Here is a 24,116-nt window from a genome sequence, read left to right on the forward strand (position 1 = left end):
GCTTGCGTTGAAAGTCTCTGGGGAGATGGGGCAAGACAGTGCTGTTACTTCACTTGTTTCAACAGCTCTTATTTGAAGGATTCTTTCTTTCATACATGCTAAGTGGTGCTCCAATATTCCCAGGCTCTTGCAAAGTGTCAGATGGGTTGAGGCCTTGGTCTGCCATCTTACCATGAATTAGAGTGGAAGGGATCTTAAAGCCCATCCACTTCCAATCCACTGCCATGGGTAGAGTTGCCATCTGCCAGACCAAGGCCCCATCCAACCTCGCCTTGAATGTTTCCAGGGATAGGGTATTCACAGCTTCTCTGGGCAGCCTGTGCTAGTGCCTTACAACTTTCTGAGTGAAGAATTTTCTCCTAATATCTAACCTAAATCTCTCCTCTTTTAAAGAGGCTTCCCCATTTTAAAACTATCAGCCTGTGTAAAAAGTCTGTCTCCCTCCTGCAATAAGCTCCCTTCAAGTACTGGAAGGCTGCAATGAGTTCTCCTCAGAGCCTTCTCTTCTCCAACCTGATCTTCTCTAATTTGTTACAGCGCTCACAGTACAACACATGAAGCCAATCTGTTCACTCTGGCACTAGTGCTGTCTTGAGTACTGTCATAACAGCACCTTTGTAAAACTGCAGTGAGGAAACACTCACTTTTATACAAACTTCTGATGCATATTTACAAGTAGGCTGGTCAATTACCCAGTTTTGGAAGACACTTATCTACTACAGATCCCTGTACCCAAGTCCACCCACACACTTTCATGCAAGGCAAACCAATGTCTGTTCCCATGCCTTCACTTGTGCACTGTTTCAAAACTCTTCAGATCAAAAGGGCATCAGTCTGTCCCTGAGAATCCTGCTACCCATACAACTGCACTGTGTATGCCAGTGTATGGGAACTACTGAATCATGGCCTGAACCACTGATTGATCACCTGAGGCAAGCACTGAGTCAGCTGCAAGAGCACAGGTGAAGGCAATTCAGCTGTGTGACCAGAAGGACTGGAGCCTGGCTCCACAACTCCGAGATCCATTTAAGGGCTGACTTGCCTCTGAGGAAGAATTTCTCTCTGGAGATCATTCCTCTTGAAGTCTTTTTATGCAAGACCAGGATATGGGTAAGCTTTTCTATTTATTTCCAATTATCCCTCTCCAACGTGATAATCTCTCCAGCTATATGCTCTCTAGAGGCCAGACTAACTTCTCTATATACTTGTCAATTATGCATCTCTGTACTTTTGATTATGCACAGTGGAAGGTGAATTTTTTGTGGTGAAGAGGTTTGCTTCAGACCAAAAGTGGAGACAGAAACACATTTTCTCTACAGTAAAGAACAAAGTTTTACAGGGCACCTGCTTCTACCACATTCCTGGTGCATTTTGGCTTGCCTAACAGTATTCAATAATGCTTAGCGCTTGTGCTAGTTGGCAACCAGGCTAGGTCTTGATAACTGACTAAGGCCTCAAATGATCTCCAAGTAACAAGAATCGTTCACCATTTTGTGTAGTCTTACAGCTGTTCACCAATGAGTTTTATCCTATTTCTCTGCTGCTTTTATTCCTTTCCTTCACCTCTCAAGTTGAAAGGTATATTCACAACTCAAAAATGAGCAGGAGAATTTATCTACTCCTTCCTATCAAGAGCCATTACTTCACAGCACAAGAGGTTGCATCTAATATCCTTACAGTAAATTGTATTTAAACTTACAGTATATTTAAGAATATAACCTATCTTGTTTAGGTTACTTTTCACATATGTAACTTAGAAAATATAAATCCAAATTTTGGCATGGGTGCTTTTTACTGTAGTGCTAGGCATGCTTGAGGTTTTTATACAGAAACACCCATAGCATGTTTAACTGACTAATGTTTTATGCTGATGGAAGCATTTTGGAATTTTTTTTTTGTTTTTTCCTGTGGACCACCTCATTCCTGAAACAGCGGCCTCCAGGGTTCCAGGTTGCAGGATTCTAGAATAGCCCTATCATGCAGTTTTTCTACACTTTCTTGATTGGTAGAAAAGCAGTGGCCCTCGACAGACTGCTCTTGAACTAAAAAGGCTATATGAGCTTCAGCTTTCAGATAGAAGCCACAAATAAGAAAAAGAAGTAGTATCAAAGCACGCTTATTGTTCAGTGAGCTTGTTCTTTATATTTACTGGAGGACAATGCTAATCGTGGATAGTGAACAGGCTTAAATGTTTTTAATAGTAATATGCCACTGTAAGATCAAGCAATATTTAGAAAAATGAGATTTAAAAAACAAAATTAATGCTCCAGTTTCTACAAGCTATACACAATAGGCTTCCAAATGTCCTGTGGTCACACAGGCACTTCTCTTGGTTCTGTCCTTATCCTTGTTATCAAAATATTATGTTACTTTGTGAATCACCTGCGAATAGTTTCTATTACCTCAGACTATTCTCTGGAAATTGATAAAGTAAACAATGAAATAAATTATGAGATCTATATGTACTTTTTTCTTATTTTCCTCTTGTCCTAACACTTCTACTGAAGATTTTTTTTCTTCTGAATCTAGTATCTTCTGTGTTATTCAATGTCAGATGAAATATGTACAGCATATCAGAAAAAAATAAGTTTTCAAAAAATCCTTCTTTTTCTTCTCAGTATTATCACCTGGTCAATCTTAAATCCTATCAAACAACACTAAACAAACACTATCGTCTAAAACACTAAACACTAAACAACACTATCGTCTTCTTTACATTCCCAAATTTCAGAGAAATTACTAGGTTAATTCAGGTCACTGCCTTTATAAATTAAATCTGAGTGCAACAGGAACAAATAGCAAAGTACAGAGCAGGCAGTTACAGCAACATATAGAAATTATGAAGAATATGCCAGAAATATCAATCTCATGTAGAGACAGGAAGAATTACTGCAGGGTACGTATCCTTGTACGGGTATGTGTGGGGGGGAAAAAAGTGTTCTTATTTCCAACAAGAAATAGTGGAAAACAGTATAAAACAAAGAAGTAAAATCTAATCTTAGTTCAAGTGGTGTTCAAAATGATGCTCAAAGCTGCCACTTGCCCCCAGGGTTGCAACCCTGTTGTTTTAGGACCTTTAGGACCTGTTTAATCCCCATCTCTCTTATTAGCCCCATTTAATCTCCTTTTGCTCTTTAGAGTTTGTATTTGTTTTCATAGCTAACAGGCATGGGTAAAAGCTGAAGTCAACTTCAGTTTATGTTGGAATCTCTCCACTTCACAAAGAGAATGAAAAATCACTATAATTCATTCTATGATCATTTTGTGGCTCACAGAATTTCTGCAGTTGAGATCTTTGCAAGAGACTGAGAAGGTTTTAGACATTGTTGCTTCTAGTAACTGAGGACAAAGAAAGACAGGATTTCCCTGTGGAAATCATAGTACTCAGGGTTGCTAAAACTGATTCAGAACTAGACAAAACAAAAATGCATGTGTCAGTGTTATAAAATACAGGAGCTGGGAGGAGGCTAGATTAGAGAGTATCATTCCTTTCAGGAATAGACTGAACTCAATTTCTGCCCAGTTGATAGCAATCCACTTTAAACAAGAAAGCAGTGGCACTCAGAATTCAAACATTGCCGAAGTGAATGTAAACCTTTTCAACATACAGATGGGATTTTCTTTGTTTTAAATTCATTACAACATTTGCTCTCTCTTTACAGGATAGCTGGGGACGTGCATTGTGTCTCTGTACTTAGGTACACCCAGTTCCAAGTGAGTTATGCAATGTATTTTGTTATCCTTCTAGAACTTAAGCAGTATATAATGATGGCTGGAAATTACATTCAATGTGTTTCAAAGAGCTTTCTGCCTTTTTGATAACAACAGAAAAGTTTCCAAACTTCATGGAGTGCTTTGCTACTCAAATACCAACTGAATTTTAAATTCAGAAAATCATCAGTGCTGTGTTGTTTGTTTGTTTGTTTTTTAAACTCTGATTTGTTTTGTTTTCAGTCAGTTCAGAACAAAGCTTCAGAGGAGAAATACTGACTACTAAAATCTGGAGAAATACAAGAAACAGAGAAGAAAATCAGAAAAAGTGTAGAATCAATTCAAGACTATTGAAATTGAAGGGAGTAAAATACCCCTTCTAGTATTGAACAGTTCTGGATGGGAGCTGAAACTGAATGTACCCACATCTATTTTAGCTAGTAAGCTTTAAATGACCTAGACATGGAGACTGCAAGTGGTTAATATGTTGATTCTTTGCTTGGTATTCTTTTCTATAAATTCCTTCCAATTTCATCACCAGTTGCTACAGACCTGTCTGAAATGCTCATGTTCATACTCAAACACAGTCACAGGCTGCACATCCTTTGAGAAGTGCTTTTTTGGTGTTTGGGATGAGGAAAACAGACAATGGATTTTATCTTAGCATTCTTCTTTCCAGATAAATTTCCTTGCTATATTTTGCCTGTTTTTGTTTAATTCTAATATTTCATCCTTTTCTTGTTGTTTTGATTCTACCCAACTGGTTTACCTTGTTTTTAGAGCAGGGTAATAAAAGCTGGGCTCCAGCTGAGACCTCATGTGTGCAGGATAAAGAATAATTACCTCCTCTGTGTTACTTGCCACAACCTGTTACTTTTTAATAGCATCACATTTTTCACCTGGATTTAGTTTGTGATCCATTCTAACATCTCTTCTTTGGTCCTTTTTTGTTAGTATGCTGCTTAGCTAGCTAGTCCTGATTTTTATTTTTATTTTATTTGTATGCTCAATTTTCTCTCTTAGTTCTTGTTTTTTGTTGGTCAGTTGTTTTCTTTTTTGTTGTTGTGTTGCTTTTGGATTACTTCCCCATTTGCCAGAATTGTTTTGAGCAGCAGGCAGTCTCCAGTAGGCTTTCAGCAATGCATGACTCACAAGTGATACAGGTTGTCATATGTTTAATGAAGGTATGGAATATGAGGATACAGGAGAAATATACTGCCAAACTTTAGAGGGGAAAAAAGTTGACTGCTTCTCTTTAGGTTTTCTTCATTTATCATTGAGTAATTTGTTCAAGATACTGTGTCCCTCTTTGGCTTAGGAAAACGTCAAGCAAAGCAATGTCAAAAAACTTAGTAAAATCCATTGGATTATGAAACTACTTTCAGTTTATCTAACAGGCCTTTCTAAAAGGAAGGGAAAATATGTATGACATTTACCTTCTTTTTGCTGCCAACTTGTTTCACTTTTTTGCTCACTTGTCTCATCCCTATTTCTCCTTCTCATCACACTCATGACAAAGAGGGTTTTGGTGAAATGACTCAAACAAAAATGTTGCTGAAGATAGTAAAGGAAAAAATGTGCACCATTATAACACTTCTATGATAGTCAGGAAGAGATAAATTCAGCTGATTAATTAAAAAATGACATTGAAGTTAGAGTTCTACTCTAATCATAATTCCTTAAATACTCCTACTGACTACAGGGAGATGGGTATCTTGACTGTTTTGCAAGTCTTGAGAAAACTGTTCTGTAAAGAATCATTCACTCTGTCTAGAATGCAGGCAAATTAAAAACACTCTTTAAAATTATTAATAATTAAAAATTTATTATAAAAAAATCAATATTTCTCAATAGTTAAGAATAATTGCTTTTGATTTTTGATTGCATGCAAACAATACAGTTTTACCTGCCTTGTAAAGGTGAATTAATTTCTCTCTCACTCACCCTGTCCAACAGCAGGGGGACAGTCAATGAGATGAAGAGTGTCAAATATCTTTCTGATGCATAAGAAATACTTTCTGTGGAATGCAAGGTGATTTTGTGGAAAGTGCTATCATAAGAGACCAGTTGCTTTTGTAAGAGATTTAACATACAGATAAATAACAAGACAACTTAAAGTGAAAATGATAGTAACTTTGAAACAATTTAATGAAATGTTTCAAGATTTGAAAAAAGGAGCAGTTTAAGAAATAATAAACATACTAATTCTGACTACAGATTTTGGATCTGAGCTGGTATGACGACAATTCATCATATGAATTTTGAAGTCCCTAGATTAAGGACTGTAGTGAAAATTAATTGCAAATTATAAATGCCTTATTTTCCCTCTAATATGCAAAAACAGCATATAACCTAACTGGTTTACGTTTTATTGGTTTAGGATAAGCCAGCCACCTGAGCCTCAAGCTCTGGATCCTAGTTTTGCTCTTTCCTTGCAAATTGTAATGGCAGATACTGCCTTTCTGGTTGACTGCTCAAATATGTGTTTGCTACTCCAGAACTTCTGTCTAGCTGGATAAGACAGCTGCTGCACCAATTGTACCAGCATGTAATTCTTGGGTTGTAATCCTGCTCCCTTTTTTCTTGGAGATAAACTGTCAAGCAGTTAAAATCAAATCAGCAGGTCACCAACTACTCCAGTAGCATTGGGGTGATTAGCTACCCTCATCCTTGGAAGTTTGCAAGAAGAAAAAGAAATGAGGAAATAGTTCACTAAGTCAAGACAAGTGTTTTGCCTAAGGTTTCAGTGGTGTCACTGATATGAGATTATGGCATAGTCTTCATTGATAAAAGAACTTTTTAAAATTGTCAAGGTTATCAAAGATTTAGGTGTTGCAGAAAGGAAAAATTCAGTTAAGCTGCAGAAGCATTTTCCCACTTTTGACCTGATATGTTTCTAAAGAAAGACTTGCATATTTTCTCTTCTAAAATAAACCTGTCTGTCGTGGCAATAACATAATTGAATCCAAGGGAAATTATTCATGTGTCAAGAAGGTAATGTGCCCCTTCACTTTCAAAGGGTTGGCATCAGTGTAAATTACTTACAGGTGTTAAGTAACTTCTTTGATGTTTTTTGTTTGTTTGTTTTAATTGGCTGATGCCCATTCCTTAAGCAGATAAAGAGCTACAGTAATGGAGCAGTTATTTAATTAAAAAGGACTAATGATTTTTAGACAGCAATGAAATAGCTGTGTTTGGGTAATTTTGTTGAATGAATTGGGCCAACTGGTTATTTTACTTGAATGTACATTTTTGTTTGGATAAAGGTACTGACTTTTAATTTAAGTAACACAAATAGTGATATTTAAAAATTGTTTATGGACTCTGGTGTGATTTGAAATCCTTCATCCAATATAGTCCTTCACAATTGCTTGTCTGAATGATGTCCTTGGTAGTTTGCCCCATAAAAATTCAATGGAACTGAAACTTCAGTCAAATGTAATACACCTAAACAAATTCTGAGAAAACTTTTTGCTGCTGTTTTATCAAACTGTTTATCAAAAAGACCCCATTTAGATAACTTCCCTTTCCTCAAAGTCCAACATTTGTGAAGTCATTTAAAAGGGTAAAAAAGGCAAAAGGTAAATCTGTCTTTTTAAGATACTGGTAATTTCCTGTTGACTTAATTGTTTTCCTTTGTAGTGAAGTAAAGGTAGATAAGGAAATCACTTCATGAATTTCATACCTACAAAGCCTATTTGTAGTAGTGCCTGTGGTTCTTTGCAAAAAACTTTGATGGAAATCTATTACAAATGCATGTTTTTCTTTCCCCATTAGACAATATCCTCCTTCCCAAAAAAAGGAGCATATAAAGTCCTGTTGCTGATTTGTACTGCAATAAAGCACCTAGACACATAGTTTTATCAATTGCTAGTATGCCTTTAACAAATCACAATTAAATATTAACAGCCTGTGGAGCAGCATGGAGGGCTCTGCAATCCTTTGAAGGCGTATTTGCCAATTAAACAAAGTCTGACATTAGAGTAAAGGTGGCAAGGATCCAAACCAGAGAAATGAAAGTCAACCACTTCAGTGGCATTCATTAGCTCAACAGACATTCTTTGTGTGGCCTGTTTCTTTACTACTGCCAAATCCACACCCTGTTCAGGAACTTACCCAGGCTCAGATAAGCTTATTATGGAAATAACACTTTGTCACCCTTTACAACATGCTTCTTGTTAAATTATCTTTTATCTTCTTTGTAGAATTTGTCACCTCTCCTTGGGTGCCCCTTGTGTGGTCAAATGATGTTGTGTTTGATTTGGAATAATTAGGTTCCTAAGGTTAATTGAAGTTAATAGAATAATACTTCAAAGATTCCCTCCTCATCATCATACAAGAGTGGCTATGGAGAAATGTGTGCATATAAAACATGATGCTTTACATGGAAATGCATGAATGTTTAGGTGCTTGTTTGGGTCACCCAATAATACATGCTGATGGGGGTGTGAAGGAAAAATTGGGTGGGAACTCTTCAGTCTGTGCATGGCCTTTCCAAAGTTCTGTTGCAGCTGCATATCCTGTGCTGAAACACTGGTTAGTACTGTTTCTGTCTGCTGAGAACATGAGAAGGAGGAAGGAGCTCCTCATTCTGCTGTCTGAAAGAAAAGCCCCAAAACCCTGCTGCAGGATGCTGGCATCCTGTGCCACCTGTGTGTTCATCGCCCACGAAGCCTGCAACTATACACATTCTGCAGTAACAGAGTTAAATGGATGAAAGGCTCTTCTTCAAAGGCTTGGCCTGGGTAGTACATGTGTCTGAAAGAATATTCACATGAAGTGATTTCTGCTTTTGTGGCTTCAAGAGAGAAAGACGTAGCAAGAAGAGTAGAATTCAATCTCCTCAGAAACTGCTGGAGACAGTAAATTCAAAGTTGAATATCACTATCCCCACTGGGTTAAGCTGGGCTCAGACTGTCATGGCAAAGAATATAAAAAGGAAAGAAAGGAGAAGACTTGTTTCTCATACGTCAAGGTACAAAAGAGGCACGCAGTAGCTGCACAACAAGTGTATAGGCATGTCTTGCCTATGCATACCCCTACCACGTGTATTGACACCTGCATTTCAGTATAGAGTTGTTTGACATAGCTGTGCTACGTACATATCTTTGACGTTCTCAGATCTGCAGCTAAATGCCTTCTTTTTTTCCTGAATTGAAATACTGCATTTCATTTAACTCATTCTCCCACGCAGGCACATGGAAACAAGATATCCATCAGTAAGTAACAACAAAAGACTAGAGTCAAGTGAAGAGAGAAAAGTAATTTCTTGGGCAGATTCTTAAATGACCATCGCATTTTGAATGGTTCTTTGTATTTGCAATTTTTAAGCTGATGCCTTGGTCTGTTTCTGGTGGTTCCCAGGATTTATAATGACATAAAGCTCTTACTAGCACAGAAAAGATTTTAGACATCTTTTCTACATTCTATATTCATTTGTGTTTGTACATCATGCATATTCACTGTAGTCACACCAGCTGCATTTTCTATAAACACTTACAAATGCAGCTTTCACTGGAAGCAAGGAAGAACAAGTATATTTCAGAGTTGGATTGGTCTGTTTAGGCCTCATCAGCAACATTGAACTACGTCTCCTTTAGCAGTACTACTGCTCATATCTAATTTATGGCCTCAGTTTCAACTTTTTTTTTTTTTTTTTTGAAAGGCTCTATTTAGCACTCTCTAGCACTGGAAAATTCTTCAGCTGAAGTCACAGGAGTATTCTCCTGCCTTAGTAAGATATGAGAAAAAGAGAATTAAAAAAAAAAAAAAAAAAAAAGCAGCAGCAGCTTTATTTGTGAACATCAGTAAGTCAACATTTTTTTTCCTTGCTCCAGTAATGCGTGCTTCCTCTAAAGCAGCAGGAACAGTGCCTCAGCAGGTGTCTATCAGCTGGTGCTGTGCCAAACTGCAATAGAGAGAGAGTTTGCTTTTAATCTCCTGATTTTGACATCACCCTTACTGTTGATTTAATGAGTCCGGTGTCATAAATAGGATTACAGACCTCAGAGGTCTAATTCTCAGCTCCTCAATACACTGAAGAGTTGCAGTAACTATGGTAAATAATTATTTCAGATCAAAATTACAGCTTTAAAATTTCAGTGTTGGAAATGTTTGTTCAGTTATCTGTACAGAGGGAATCACTTGTCCTTATCCCAGTGGAGCAGGATGGAACCCAGTGATGTCAATGTCACAGATCACACCTTTTCTGACACAGTAAAGAAGACAATACTGACATCAGGAAAACCAGATGAAATTGGTGGTTGTGCAGTGGGAACATGGCTGATCTCTGCCTCTTCTCTTCCATCTCCAGATTCTTTTCCTTTCAGGCTTGAATAAAATTAAAATCTAATTCTGAAAATACAAATGCACCATGTGGTTCTCACTGAGTGTGCTGGGGATTAAATAAAAGCTTCAGGAGGCTAATCTTTATTAAGAGAGGTAAAGCTCTTGTCTGTGCTTGCTTTATGACTCTAATTTTCAGAAACTACCTGATTATCAGAATGTCCACGTTGGGTGTTTGGTCTCCTGGACAATTGTAATAGATCTGCTTTAGAGTCACTGTTTACATGAAGATTTCAAAACATCATTTGTTAAGGATATTTTTTGGAAGTGGAGAGCCAGTGAATTCACTTGCTAGTAACTCAAGGAAATCAGTGGAAGACCAAAGGTTAGGAATCAAGCTTCTTTATCTTGTGTCTTAAATCACATTGTCTCTTAAAATCTTTGTCTGATTTTCAACTGCTATAACTTCAGCTGAAGTTAGTGAATGTGATCCACTTTAGGACACATACATGCAAATTGTTCAGGGTGTTTACTAGTACTCAGTAGCAAAGCTAAGTAAATGACATTTTCAGATGTGATTACGCTGTGTAACCTCAGATAGTAATGTGCATATGTAAAATAGGTGCAGCTATGTGTTTCTGCAGACACAAATATGCAGTCGTGAGCATATAAACCCACTTCTTCTCTCACATATTCATGCATATATGTATATTGCTTTTGGCAGATAAAAATAAGCTGTAAGGAGGCTTTTAAAATAAGCATTTATTGTACTTGCCTTATCAATTTGATAGATTTGATTGTAATTTGTGCGGTACAACACAGCTGTTTTCTTTTTGAGTTTTTATGCCATAGAGATGCTTATGCAGATTCTATGGAAGACCTGTTTCCTGTGCATGAAGAACAGCAGAGTTAAGCCAAAGAAGGAACCGTCTCTGCTGTTACAGCACAGGAAGTAGTTCAGACAGGAAAATAGAAAAATACGCAGGTAAGTAAAAGACTTGAAAAATTAGGCAGCAAAGAAAAGAACAAGTTGAAAGCTGCTTGGATTTACTGGAGCTATAATGTGTGTTCTGCTTATTTACATCAGGTCTATGTGATTATCTTCTCTGCTGTTCAGTAAGAATGGTTCTTACTGTGGTATCTGCTGCAACACATGGCACTTTTGTTATCTCGGATATGCAGCCCTCTTATGTAAGAAACACACTTTCCAATATGCATTGTGAATTTTTGACCATTCACAGTGTTTGCAGATGAAGAATTTATTTCACGCTGGTGGATGCAAAGGCCCAAGTTTGTATTCCCAAATGTGCAGGTTGCTCTGTTTTTATTTTAGACTTTGCAAAAAAATTTGTTGTTTCTTTTTTTGTAGCTATCTGTTTGAAAATGTACGTTCTTCATCCTGGACATTATTTTAATACAGTTCTGAGACCAAAGGGTTTTTCAGTCATTTCCCTTAAAGGTTCTTTACTCACTTTGCATTCCTAATTCTCTGTCTTACTGTCATTTGCTAAGGAAGAAGCCTTCCACTTTGACCTCTTTCTCTTGTGCTGGTAGGTAGGATGTATATTTGGATGCTCTCTTCTGTCAGAGTGTGTGTATGTGTCTCAGAAATCTCACTGATACCATACCAACCTGTTACTTCTCTCATTGTATTCCTAATCCTGAAAGCAATAGATCTTTGCAGACCCATCTTTTTTTATCAGTGGCAGGTTCTTTCCTTTACTCCTCTTAGAAAAAACAGGTCAGGATCTTTACAATGGTGATCATTGGCTTGGTTCTGGGTCAAATAACATATTATTTGTAGTTTTACCAAGCTCTTATTTTTGTATGTGTTATATTAAAGCTAAGTTCTTTGCAGATCCTTTAAGGTGCATCAATTTGGCTTTAAGTAATTGGCTTTACTCATAAGTAAAGGATAACATATTCCTCCCCATTTATTCTTTCTAATGTAAATGAATTGGAATATGTTGTCTGACATGACTCATATGACCATTAATAATTAGATTGGGTTTTTCTTTGGTAAGGTGACTGAAAGTCTAGAACTGATTTCATTTCTGAGCTTTTATAAACATCCCGAGGAAGCTGGAAAACAGCATTTTCCACAGTTCAACAAACAAAATTATGTTCTATTTGGCAAGACGACTTCTTAGAATAAAGAGGTAGGCTTCTTAGTAGTGACTCATCAATTTACTGTTTCTCTCTGGTCCCTTTAATTGCCATTCCCAACAGTGTGCTATAAATGACTGTTTTTTTAACATTTCAGAATCTTGGTGTGTCTAGATCTCTAGGGAGAAATGCATAAAATGCTATTTTTCCAGCAGTTTAACCTACTAAATTCCAAATACAAGCAAATAATTGAGATTAAAAGAGGCAAATGTGAGTAATTACTCCAGAGTTAAAATCCAATCTTACAATCACCAGAGTGAAGTCACTAGAGAATTGTGACATTGCTTGAAGATCAGGAAATAATGGAAAGCAATAGTGGAATGCTTTTCTAGTTAATATTTTTGTGATTTTTTTTTTCTTTTCTTTTAAATATTCACAAATTCTCTAAGTTGTTCAGGAAGTTCCCATTAACCATTATCAAATCCTTGACAAAATTAGCATATATTTTTCTCAAATAATCCCCCTTTAAACTGTGATCTAAAATGGCACATATATTTATTATCTTTTTCCCAGCTGAAATCTTACTAAATTTGTTATTGTGGTTAGGCACTAATTCCTAAAACAGGGCTCTGCCTAACCATGCACTCATTTTCATAAATATTTTCCATTATCCTTATTTTCCATCATCCTTCATCTGATCTTGTGCAATGACATCTAGACGTACAATTTTGTTTTGATAAGTAAAACTGTACAGTGCCAGTTTATTCATGTACAACCTGCCATTGCCCATAGGAAGAAGAGTGAGTGTGTGCACTGCTACATGTTCAGAATAACACGTGCATTTCTTTCTCAGAACAGCAAGCATCGTATACTTCTAAGTAGGTATTCAGTTACAAATTCATGTTGAGGAAGTGTTCTGGCTTTTAAACCATTTGCACTTTTTTACTCATAACCTGAAAGGGTTTTTTAAGGTATGCATAGTTATCACTTGAATGTATAGAAATTGAGGCTCATATCCCGTAAGGTAATAAATAAAAGACTCCAGTACAGTTTGTGCTAATAGAAGACTGTAAAGCTGTTTGAAGGTTCTCTTCTTTACCCAGCAATCTTCATGGATATTTCAAATTCTTGTGGATATTTCAAAACAAAATAGTGCTGCACTTAAACACTTTAAGACTTTCATGCTGACTCCTACAACAGCTGAAAGAATTTTGAATTCACGAGTGACAAAAAATGATTAATATATTATCTGCACATATTATCTGCCCTTACATCACAAGTGAGACTGTAGCATTTCTCAGAGTGCTTTGTGTGGAAGAACAATATTTCACACATTGAAAGTTTCTTCTCATTTCCTTTTCTTCCTGGAATGTTAGGACCACAATAGAGTCATACTGCTGAGCACTAGAAATTATTCAGCCCATTGTCTGAACATGAGGTTTGAAAAAACAGTGCATGATGCCATTTGATAGCTGTATGTTGGAAATGTTTTCATCCACTGTGCAACAGAAAAGGAAAGATATTAGCAAAAAATATGGATGGAACTGAAAAACAGTATTTGAGAGCTCTGAGCACTGAAATTATGAGGCCATTAGTAACTGAAAATGAAGAGCTGATAGTATGTAGACTAAATATTTACAATTTATTCAGCCTGTATCAAGTCTGGTCTTCAGCCATTGTGTCTGGTCACATGGGTATTAGTAAATTGTCTTTTCCTCTTGGTAGCTATGTTCACACTCTATTGAGGTTTAAACCTATGCATCACATCTCTGCTGGTGTCAAATACAATAGGAAAATTAGCCAGACTAATTGCTCCATCAACTAAGAATGACCATACGCTGCTACCCCAAAATCAGGACAAGATTCCTTTCTTCCTGTCTATGTCTGAGCAAGCAAGGTTTCCTGTGTAAAGTAAAATTTAGCTACAGGCTTTACTCTTGGTGTTGCCTGTACAACCATCCTACCCTGAAAATCAGAAGGCTCAGGTGTAGTTGGAACTTCCTGGCAGGTGATAATGTGTAATGCCACTGGAAAATGAACTGGCTGCCAAGGTCTGACTTTTTTCCTCATTAATTAAAACAGTTTTGGCAAATGCTTTTGCTTTAGTTCATCTTACACTGGTCCAAAAATTTCAGTTCAAGTGGCACAATCTGAATGCCCCCAGCTATTGCTCACAAACATAGCTCTGATTCCAAAAACCAAAAAAAAAAAAAGAGCCAGAATCCTATTCCATTATTCTTGGCTGAAGTACATCATTGGCCAGCCAGCTTTGTGATCATTTTTTTTTTTTTTTTTGTAGGAAAATGTATCAAACTTATTAATGAGGCTGGGATTTTAAAAAATTAGTAATAGTGTCTTCACTAGAGTCTATTCCAGCAGAGAGTCTGAGCTACAAGATTGTCTTGCTGTTTCTCTGCCTGACCTTGATTTAAAAAGCATGAACAAGAGGGACTCTTCATTAGCAATGGGAAGACTTGTTTTGTCTTCAAGGCTTTCTTTCTAGACTACGGCGTAAAAATGGTCCTATTCTCTGCCTCAGTTTACTTCAACTATAAAATGTATGTGATAATTTCTGTTGTAAAATACATCTGTGAATGGAAAGCTTTACAGAACAACTAATTACCGTTACGCTTAAACAGTCCAGCAGTGCAATTAAGTGCTTTTTATGTCTTGATAATTGTATTTCACTAAGGAAGAGTGGGCAAGCATCCATCAAACTTTCTGGCTGTGACTGAAATTGTAAGCTGACAGAAATGTTGTGGTACAGTCATTGATAATCACAGTTATGAATAGCTCTGAAACAAATCTGTGAAAGAATTCACAGCCTCTTCAGATTTACATTATTTATAGCATACCCCAGGATGAGGTAAATTTCAGTCACATACAGCTTGTTTAAAAGCCGAGTAAATTTTTATCAGTCTCCTGAATGCTAACAGATGAAAGACCCTGTTCAGATCTTTAAGCCTTATTTGGTAGATAGCCTGGCAAGAGCTAATTGGTGCTGCTGGCATTTCGTGCAGAGGTTAACATGAAATAAAGCTGTTTTATAAAATTATTATTTATAGTTTCACACAGATGGATTTGATTTGTAGTGTGGAAATTCCATAAAGCATCTGCAGTACCCAGAGGAAAGAGGAGAAGAATAAATAGAAAGAGTAATAGGTACATAGCCTGGTTTTAGGAATATATCCATTTCACAGAGCTTCTCTTTACAACTTCTGAAGTCCTTATTTGGCAAAGCTTCTTACTGAATCAGTGGTGAGCAAGGGCCATATGATTTACTGATAATTAGGTAAAAGCAGTTTGTTTCAGGGTAATATGGAAGTAATATGGAACAGTGGCTCTTTTTACCACCTCTTCCATTCATTGCACTGGGATTTTTGAAGAGCAAAGTTTTCTGCTAGCCAGATATGCAAAGCATTGGCCAAGAAATGGTCTGACTAAAATACAGTTAGAATAGGTTCTGTATCCTGGCACATCAGTTTCCTCCATGTTCCCATTTAAGGGGTAAATGTATGCTCTTTTACTGAGTTAAGACATTATCATAGCTCACATCTCACCCCAAAAAACACTTGTATGTCTTGTGGTGGGATAGTACCATTCAGAGTCTCTTCAGAAAATAGATTATGCTTTGGTTCCCAGGAGAAGAGGTGCAAAAACCAGATCAAATACAGGTGAGAGCTCTGCAGTACTACACACCCTGCAAAGGACATCAGCAGAAAGACAAACAACTGTTCTTGCAAACCAATGGTATTTCAACATGGAGCAAAACTGACTTTAGCATGACTTAAATACTTAAATCGACTACGAAGGAGTACTAGTATGTATTACATAATCTTTGGCAAATATGCAGATATCCAGTTTTCTGAGCAATAAATGATGAATGAATAAGGCCTGGTCTTATTCATGGTGACACACAGCACTGTGTTGCTGAAAACCTGTCAAATTTCTATTCCAGTGGCACTGACATGAAGCATCTTAGTGCCCTATATATTGAGGAGAGAGGAGTAGGTACCATAAAATAGCATTCATCATACAAAACACAGCTAGCAAAAACAAAATGCCTGAGAGCAGAGGAGTATATTTATTCATCTTCTCTCCCCACATTGCTTGCTGACACTTCTGTGGTAGCTGCCCATGTAAAATAAGGATTCAGGACCAAAAGCCGTTTCTTGACTCCAGCCACTGGCGTAGTGAATTTCCATAGAAATGACTAGTTTGCTTTCATTCAAAATAGGTAGTTTACCCTACTTTTTCCAAACTAATCTAATGATTAGAACATTTATCTCCTCAGCCTGAGGCACTCAAGGCTGCACCTCCTAGTTCCCTACCCAGCAGGTGATAGGTGAGCACTGGGTTGAGAAGAGCTGCCTTTGGCACTTCCCTTTCTGTATCTGGGTCATTCTGTTTGTGTGAGACTCTATGGCAGTAGGGACTTTTATAACCCTGTGGTTAGAGAATAGGATCTGATCTCACATGAAAGGTCAGGCCTTCCTTCTTTGTCAGGAATGCTCTATCCACAAACGTTAGTCACACTGGTGCTTTGAGGCCCTGCCTGCTTCACATGGGCTAATAACTGGGCAGCACGTAATTCTTTAGCATTAACATAGGTGAACTAAGATATTTAATTGCTATCTTTTATATATGAGATAGCAAAGGTATATTAAAGAGTTCACTGTTTTATATATGAGTGTCATTGACACATATGACACATATATGTATGTGTCATTTTATACCTCTGACTAACAAGAGTTGAGGGATTCACATTGCAAAAAGAGCTAAACTTTTTTACAACAAATGACATCAATGCAGCTCTTGGCACTTTTTCACAAATCACTTTCCTATGCTACTTAGTAGTACAATATGGAAAAATAAGGGCAAGTTTTAGCCTTCCTGTTCATCTGCCTGCCCTCAAGACTTCTTGGAAATCATTGATCAGCTAGATGATCAATTTCAGGAAAGGGTGCATGTAATGATAGATGCTATAGGCAGAGAAGTTATAAAAGTTATTTGTTTGTCTCCTAATGATCCTAGTTTGTTGGAAGAAAGAAGTAATTACATATAACATTAAAAAATTAATAAACATTAAAAAAATACATTACATACACATAAAAGGTTACATATTACTATGATTTCATTTAATATCTAGGCATCCATATGCATTTACTGTTTTGCTGGGAGGGTTTAAATACCCAGAGGATGATCTTTATTTATTTATTTAATATGGGACAATATTTTCCAACTTACAGGGGTTAAATTGAAAGCATTGCTAATGAGATGCTATTCCTGGCTATTAAACTGAAAGAAGGGTCTATTTAATTATAAAGTATGTAATAAAGCATAATCATCCTGTAATGTAGCAGCTGAATTCTTACTTTTCTCATCTGAATTCTTCTGTGTCCATTTATAAACATTGCCTAGCATGTTACAAAATGTTTTAATATTTATGCGAACGTGGTTACTGTGCAAAATAACAATAACAATATGGATTTGTCTTTTTATTTCACCAAGAATATTTCAATTCTAGTAGACATTTTGTCCTTTATCAGAAATGGACAATAACAAAACATGGAGGAGCTGGGATGAACATTATTGTTGTTAGCCAATATGTTTTATGTTTTCATGTAGCCATTTAAAATACAAAATAATTTCACTTTGAAGACTTGTGAAGTGTACTGGAGCTAGTAATTCTAAACAACTACAAGATGAATGGTTAAGCAAATTATGTTTCTTTTTCCTTGTTCTAACTGAGATAGAAAAATATTTATAGTACAAGTTCCTCTTCCAGAATGACTTGTTCACTAGGACTCTAAGAAGCTGAGACATTAACAACTCTAAGAACTTAGTAATAATGTGCCAAGAGCTGGTTGGGTGCCACTTGCTGGATGACTTTAAGTCCTGGTTTTCACATCAGTCATGTGATTTTCATTAAATCTTTGCCTTCCCTCTTCTGGGAAGAACTGCCAGGAGTTATCAGGTGGCAGTACGTCTTTCAAGGCCACCAATGAGGAAAGGTCAGTTGTAAACGAAGAGACAACTGAGATGAGTCTTGAAAGGGAAGAAGGTGAGAGAAGGTGATCGCCATGGCTTGGCTGCTGTGCTGGTACTCTGTGGTTGAAGGAGAGGCACAGTAACTCAAGAGTTTGAGAACACATTGGGGAGGTGTAGGATCTCTGGCAAATGCCTGGGAACATCTTGCTGTCAGCAATTAAATTGGTGATGTTCATGACTATGAGAAAAAGGACTAGTTCTTGAAGTCAGTTGTATGCCTAATCCTGAACTTCTTGAACACCTTTATATTCTGTGAAACAAGCAAAGATTTTGCCTGTCAGATTAAAACATATATATATATATATAACATAGTAAACATATATATATATGTATATATATATATAGCATGTCATATATATATATAATATAGTAAACATATATATATATGTATATATATATAGCATGTATATATATATTAGGGTTGTACTGAGGCAATATATATCTTTACAAGTATTGTAATTCTTTTTTTCCTGGATTTAGAAAGTGAATCTTTACTAAACTAGATATTCTGAAATGTCACAAGTAATAGCTAATTGACATTAGCCCCCTGTTAATGGCGTTTGGCATATAATTTCTTTGGCTTTATTCTAGAAAGTAAATACGAATACAAAGAGTAATTGCTTATAGTTAGCTTACTGAGCTACAGTTTGAACTGCAATTTGACCAGATATGAGTGGAAAATACCGTTGGCTCATTTATACTATTTATCTAGTTGTGGAAGAACAGAGATAAAGGCCATACTTCGTTATAAATACTTGTAAGCATACATGTTGGAACAATTGTGACTGTTCCATTATCTGGAAGTCAAGCATATGAAAGAGAACGGAAGTGGTCCTGTCATTCTGTCTTCCACTATCTTCTAAACTTACAGGTCCATATCTTTCTACCATTATTTTCCAGCCTCCCTGCATTGATTTCTTCTCTTCTTATGCCACTAACTACCATTGTGGACGCTACTGGCATAAAATAACTTGTTCATTGATGTTGTTCACATCTATCACTTGCAACAGCTGACTGCCAACTGGTTACCTGGAACTGAGAAGCTATTTGATCATTTAGTCTGAACTTGTGTGCTAGCAATAGAAAAATCATTTTTCTAATTTATTTATTTTTTTAAAAGGAAGAACAATAAATGGAACAAGTTGCAATACAGTCCTCGTATCTTTTTAATTACATGTGAAAGAAGAATATGTAGCTAATATTTAAACCAACTGTCTGTTTAACTATTCTGTTTCATATCTGTGTTATTTGCTTTACTCCTCCTTTCCTGTTGTTTTTTTTTTTTTTAATTTCTCCCAGTCTTTCAGTATTGTCCACACTCTCGTTCATCTCTCTCTTCTCCATTTCACATAGCCTAGAGGATTGCACCTTTTTACTTTTCCCATTTTGAATGCACTTGCATGCAGATAATTTCATTTAGGCAGTTTTATGTTGTACAGCAATTTCATTTCACAAGGAGGAAAAAGAAAATAATAATAATAATAATAATAATAATAATAATATATGTCTATATACCTACATTGAGTAAGCGAAATGACCTAACCTAATTGATGTCTGTGAGTCTGTGGAGAAAAATATGAAGGGTACCTGGCAATGAATGCATTTCAGGGCCCTTACTTTGGGCTCATTCTAATCTTGCTGTGCTGTTTAAATACTCATTAGCCAAAGTGTTAATGTAGTTGTACACCTGCAACACATCTTCCAGATCAGTTTCATCCAAAATGAGTGTAGTTTGCCTTCTCTGAGGCCACTTCGTGTTGCAAACCAAAACACAGTAAGGATGAGGATGAGAAGGTTTGCTTCAAAAGCATGTTCTTGATCCAAGCTAAAACACTAAGTAGGTGCACTTATATGGAGGCAGGGTGTTTCTTCACCCCTCCTTTCTCTCCGTTGGAAAAAAAGATCTAGAATCTAATTTCTGAATGAATTAAATGTTACTCATTTATATCACTTATTCTCATGTCAGACTGTTCTTAGTCTGATATTAAATTGCTTGATATATTAATGTATTTATTATTTTCTCACAACCTTTTAGCCTTCATTGTGACAGAATTACACTACGAACATCTCCAAATGAGGGAATATTTACAGCATCATTTTGCAAAATAGCACACGTTCTTATCTATCTTAGCTGATTCCCCTTTATCTTTTTCACAGGAGTACCTTGTTGGTAATGTAATTCTTTTATTAATAAATGTATACCCTCAGTCATTTTCAGTTCATAAATATCAAGCTTTTTAGAGACTTGGTTTTATTAGTCCCTAAGATCAGTTGTTGCAGCCTGGACTATTGAATTTGGTACATCATTTTGGTCCTTGACACCACTTGGCTATTCATCCTCCCCAGTTAATCGTTAACTCACCTCCTTAGACACTAAAACCCTTGATGCTTCTCCTCTCAACAGCAGGCATTGCCATGTCTCTTGTAAAGAATTCCTGTTTTATAATGCCTCATCATATTTTCCTCTACTTAAATCTCTTATGTCATACTTTAAAAAAAAAAATAGATTTCAGAATTCTTACAAAGTAGAAAAGATTTACTCCAACGTCTCATCATTTTCGCTGGAAAAATTAATGGAAAAGTCACTAGAAACTTGTCTATTTGGAAAACATGCAGGCAGAATGTGTGACTGGGAGTCTACAGAAAGTTAGTTACTAATTTAAAGTCAGACAAGCCTGGAACAAATCTGAAGCTGTCCAAAGTCTCTTCTTCCCGATAACAGTGATAGGACTGGAGGTAATTGCCTTAATTTGCACCAGGGGAGGTTCAGTTTGTATACTAGGAAACGTTTCTTTTCAGAAAAGTGGTGAAGCATTGGCACAGGCTGTCCAGGGAGGCGATATGGTCACTTTCCTTGGAGATGTTAAAGAACTGTGGAGATGTGTCACTGAGGGTCATGTTATGGTGGGCATGGTAGGGATGTGTTGTGGTTGTACTAGATGATCTCTGTGGTCTTTTCCAACCTCAATGATTCTATGATTCTGTGAAGGGCCCTGAAAAAAATGCTGAATAGAGTTCTTGCTCTTGTTTGCAGTTTTTAGAGGAACTTGAGATTAGCTGCCAGGAGGTGAGCAGCATTCCTCATGCTGGATGATCAACCCAAGAAGAGGTGGCTGACTGTCTTGTCGGTCTCAATGTGCTGTTTCTTCCTGTGCTGTTCTTGAGATCATACAAGATACTTGATCTAAATGGCTGCTTGCAGCATAGTGTCCTTCAGCAGACATTCTAGGAAGTGTTGCACAGAGAGTATTTTAGAGGAGAAAAATGACATCAAATGTTAGAGGCATAATCTGCCACTACAATTTGTCCAATACCCAGGGAATGGGTATAGATTCAGTCCATGGTAAAATACAAGTAGCTACTATGGCAACATCACATGGTACATTTGTTATCTTTGAACAAGAATGTGTTGAAGGAAATAGCAGATCAGTATGCCATGTGTGCTTTCATTCTCTGGAAAGTTTTCAAGGGAAAACATCTGTTCAGATATTTTTCCTTGGATTATGGCTTTAGTTTAAAAAAAATGTGAAGAGGAAGGGATGTAATTCTCTTTCTCCATGCTCTCTTTTCTCATCTACTATAAAATTCAATGTTTTCTAAGAAAGTAGAGGTCTTGCAACCTATGCTATGCTATTTTTTCTGAATGACTTTTTCCTTTTGGATTTTAAGTAGTTTCTCCAAATGGGTAAAAACATAAATATTCATTTAATTCTTAGGCAGGGATATTGTGGGTAGGTGGGAAGTGAGGGTATGGCTGGGAAGTTAGCCAAAATCTTTCTGTACAAGCTGGAAGTATTATTTTAAGACATGAAGAGTTTTTATGTACCTACTCATAATTTTTTTTTTTTTTTTTTTCTGGAAAAGATAATCTATATTTAAATTATTCACCTGGAATTCAAGAAATATGTATTCAGTTCTTGGCATAATTACTCAGGGGTCATCTGTCACACTAGGCATGTTCTCTAACATTTGTATGTATCAGACCTTCCCCACATGATGGTAAACTACTTGGATTCCTTTCACTTAACTTCAGACATTTGCAGTATAGACATCTGAGCAAACTGCCTAGACTTCCTTTATAGTCGGTGGAAAACCATAGACACTTCCAGGGTACCATTCATCAGGATAATTTTAGACATTTAGATTAGAGTAAGGTAAATTGCATTTTAGAAGAGGTTTTTCCTTCCCACTGATTACAAAGAAAATCCATTCAGAAGTTGGTATGCAGATTGTATATATCTACATTTGGACAGATATATTCTACCTTTGAGAAGAAGTCTATTTCTTCACATTCATTAGTATCTTCACTGATATGCCCCTTTCTCATGGCTTTAATTTCCATGTAATACTTGAACAGAAACTACAATTTAAAAGGAAACTATAGGAGGCCCCAGTGCTCTTTCTTAGACATCAAGGTAAATTTCAATCAAACTGTAGGCACACTGATGAAAAAACTGATTAAAATTAAAGAAAAAAGGAAATAACAACAACAAAAACCATATTGGTGGCCCAAATCCCAACTGTATGAAATACTGGGAAAAAAACAAGCAAACAAACAAACAAAAAAAAAGCTTGTATCATTTCAAAATGTTTTTAAAAAAATGTTGTTGATGCCTGTTATTAGAAACAAAGGTCTTCTTCTCTGTAAGATTTTCAGTTCCATGCCATGAATCATGGAATGGAAACAAAAATGGAGACAGGGACAAGGACCTGCATCACTGCAGTGGGCAAATGAAAGAGACAAGTCAACAGCCATAACCTCACATTGAGGGGGTCAGCATTCAGCTCCATGGATCATCTCCATTTCAGGTGGGATGTCTTTTTGCAGCACCTGTTACTTTCTTGGAGCCAATCCAATGTTGCTCCTGCACTCAGAATCAGCACTGCCCCACCGAACACATATCTAGCTTAATCGAGACTGAAAGCATTCATTGATTGGGGAAAAATATTCAATTAATTTCTCCATTTACGGGTACCTACTGATATCCGAGATACCCCAGTTCCTGGTGGGGCAGGCAGTGGGTGCAATATAGGACTTACGAGAACTTGTGCTCAGCTAAGAGGGCAACTGGAAACCAGATGAAACACGCTAGGCATCATAAATGAAAATAAGATACAAATATATGCACAAGTGAGCTGGGAACACAGAGAAGAAGTAGTTACAGTTCCTATATTAAGCATTAGTATTTACTTGCTTAAACAAGGCCATTAGTCTCTCTTAAATACATTTATATACTGTCAGAATATTATTCGGGAGATAAAGCAAAGTTGGAAGTTCTGAATTGCCTTCTTGAGGCAGTGTTTGGGCTTTTTTTTTTTTTTCCAGTAACTGTAGAGTTTAAAAGGAAAGATGTGGAAATCCTGAACTTTAAAGTACCACAGTTAGGATATGAATCATTTTGCACTTCCTCTAATGGCAATAGAGGGAGGTGTTTCTAATATAAAGTGCAAAGCATTTTACATGAGAAACATATAAGCAGAAGAATCTTACTTTGGTGTTTAATTTCTTTTTCTGTACCATACCTCAGGTAAAGGTGGAATCAGTCCATGCCTACACTGTTAATTTAGATGAGCAAGAAAAAATGAGATAGTTAACGAGAACCCACTCACAAATAAAAACAGTATAAACAAGTTAGTGAAAAGAATCTGAGGTGAATTTGAGACAGCTTCGAAGCAACGTGATTAATCTCGTTCAAGTTTTTAATCAAAAGTTAAAACATCATCTAAATGCAAAATTGGAGATTTACTGAAATCTCAATAATCATGAGACACTCTAAAGATTTGCTTACACAATTATGTCAAAAATATCTGATTTTGTGAAGATTTGTGGATAATTGTGGATGAGAATCTTCAAGTCTTACTGAAAATTTACATCCAGATTAATCACACGTGTCACCACATCAAGAAGTTTGATGCCTTAAACAGAAAACACTGAAATAGAATTAGTGAACAAAACCAGAAAT

The 24,116-nt window shown here is 36.5% G+C and overlaps 1 long non-coding RNA gene across 1 annotated transcript; it reads left to right on the forward strand.

Annotated features, from left to right (window-relative positions):
- The first annotated feature begins 882 nt into the window (after positions 1–882).
- On the forward strand, positions 883–5,754 carry LOC128072566 (uncharacterized). The gene is made up of 3 exons (XR_008202364.1): positions 883–1,110; positions 3,663–3,714; positions 3,955–5,754. It is a non-coding gene; the product is annotated as an uncharacterized LOC128072566 (long non-coding RNA).
- The last annotated feature ends 18,362 nt before the right edge of the window (positions 5,755–24,116 follow it).

This window comes from Tympanuchus pallidicinctus, unplaced genomic scaffold (genome assembly GCF_026119805.1).
Source record: "Tympanuchus pallidicinctus isolate F22 unplaced genomic scaffold, pur_lepc_1.0 scaffold1, whole genome shotgun sequence".
Classification (NCBI taxonomy): Eukaryota; Metazoa; Chordata; class Aves; order Galliformes; family Phasianidae; genus Tympanuchus; species Tympanuchus pallidicinctus.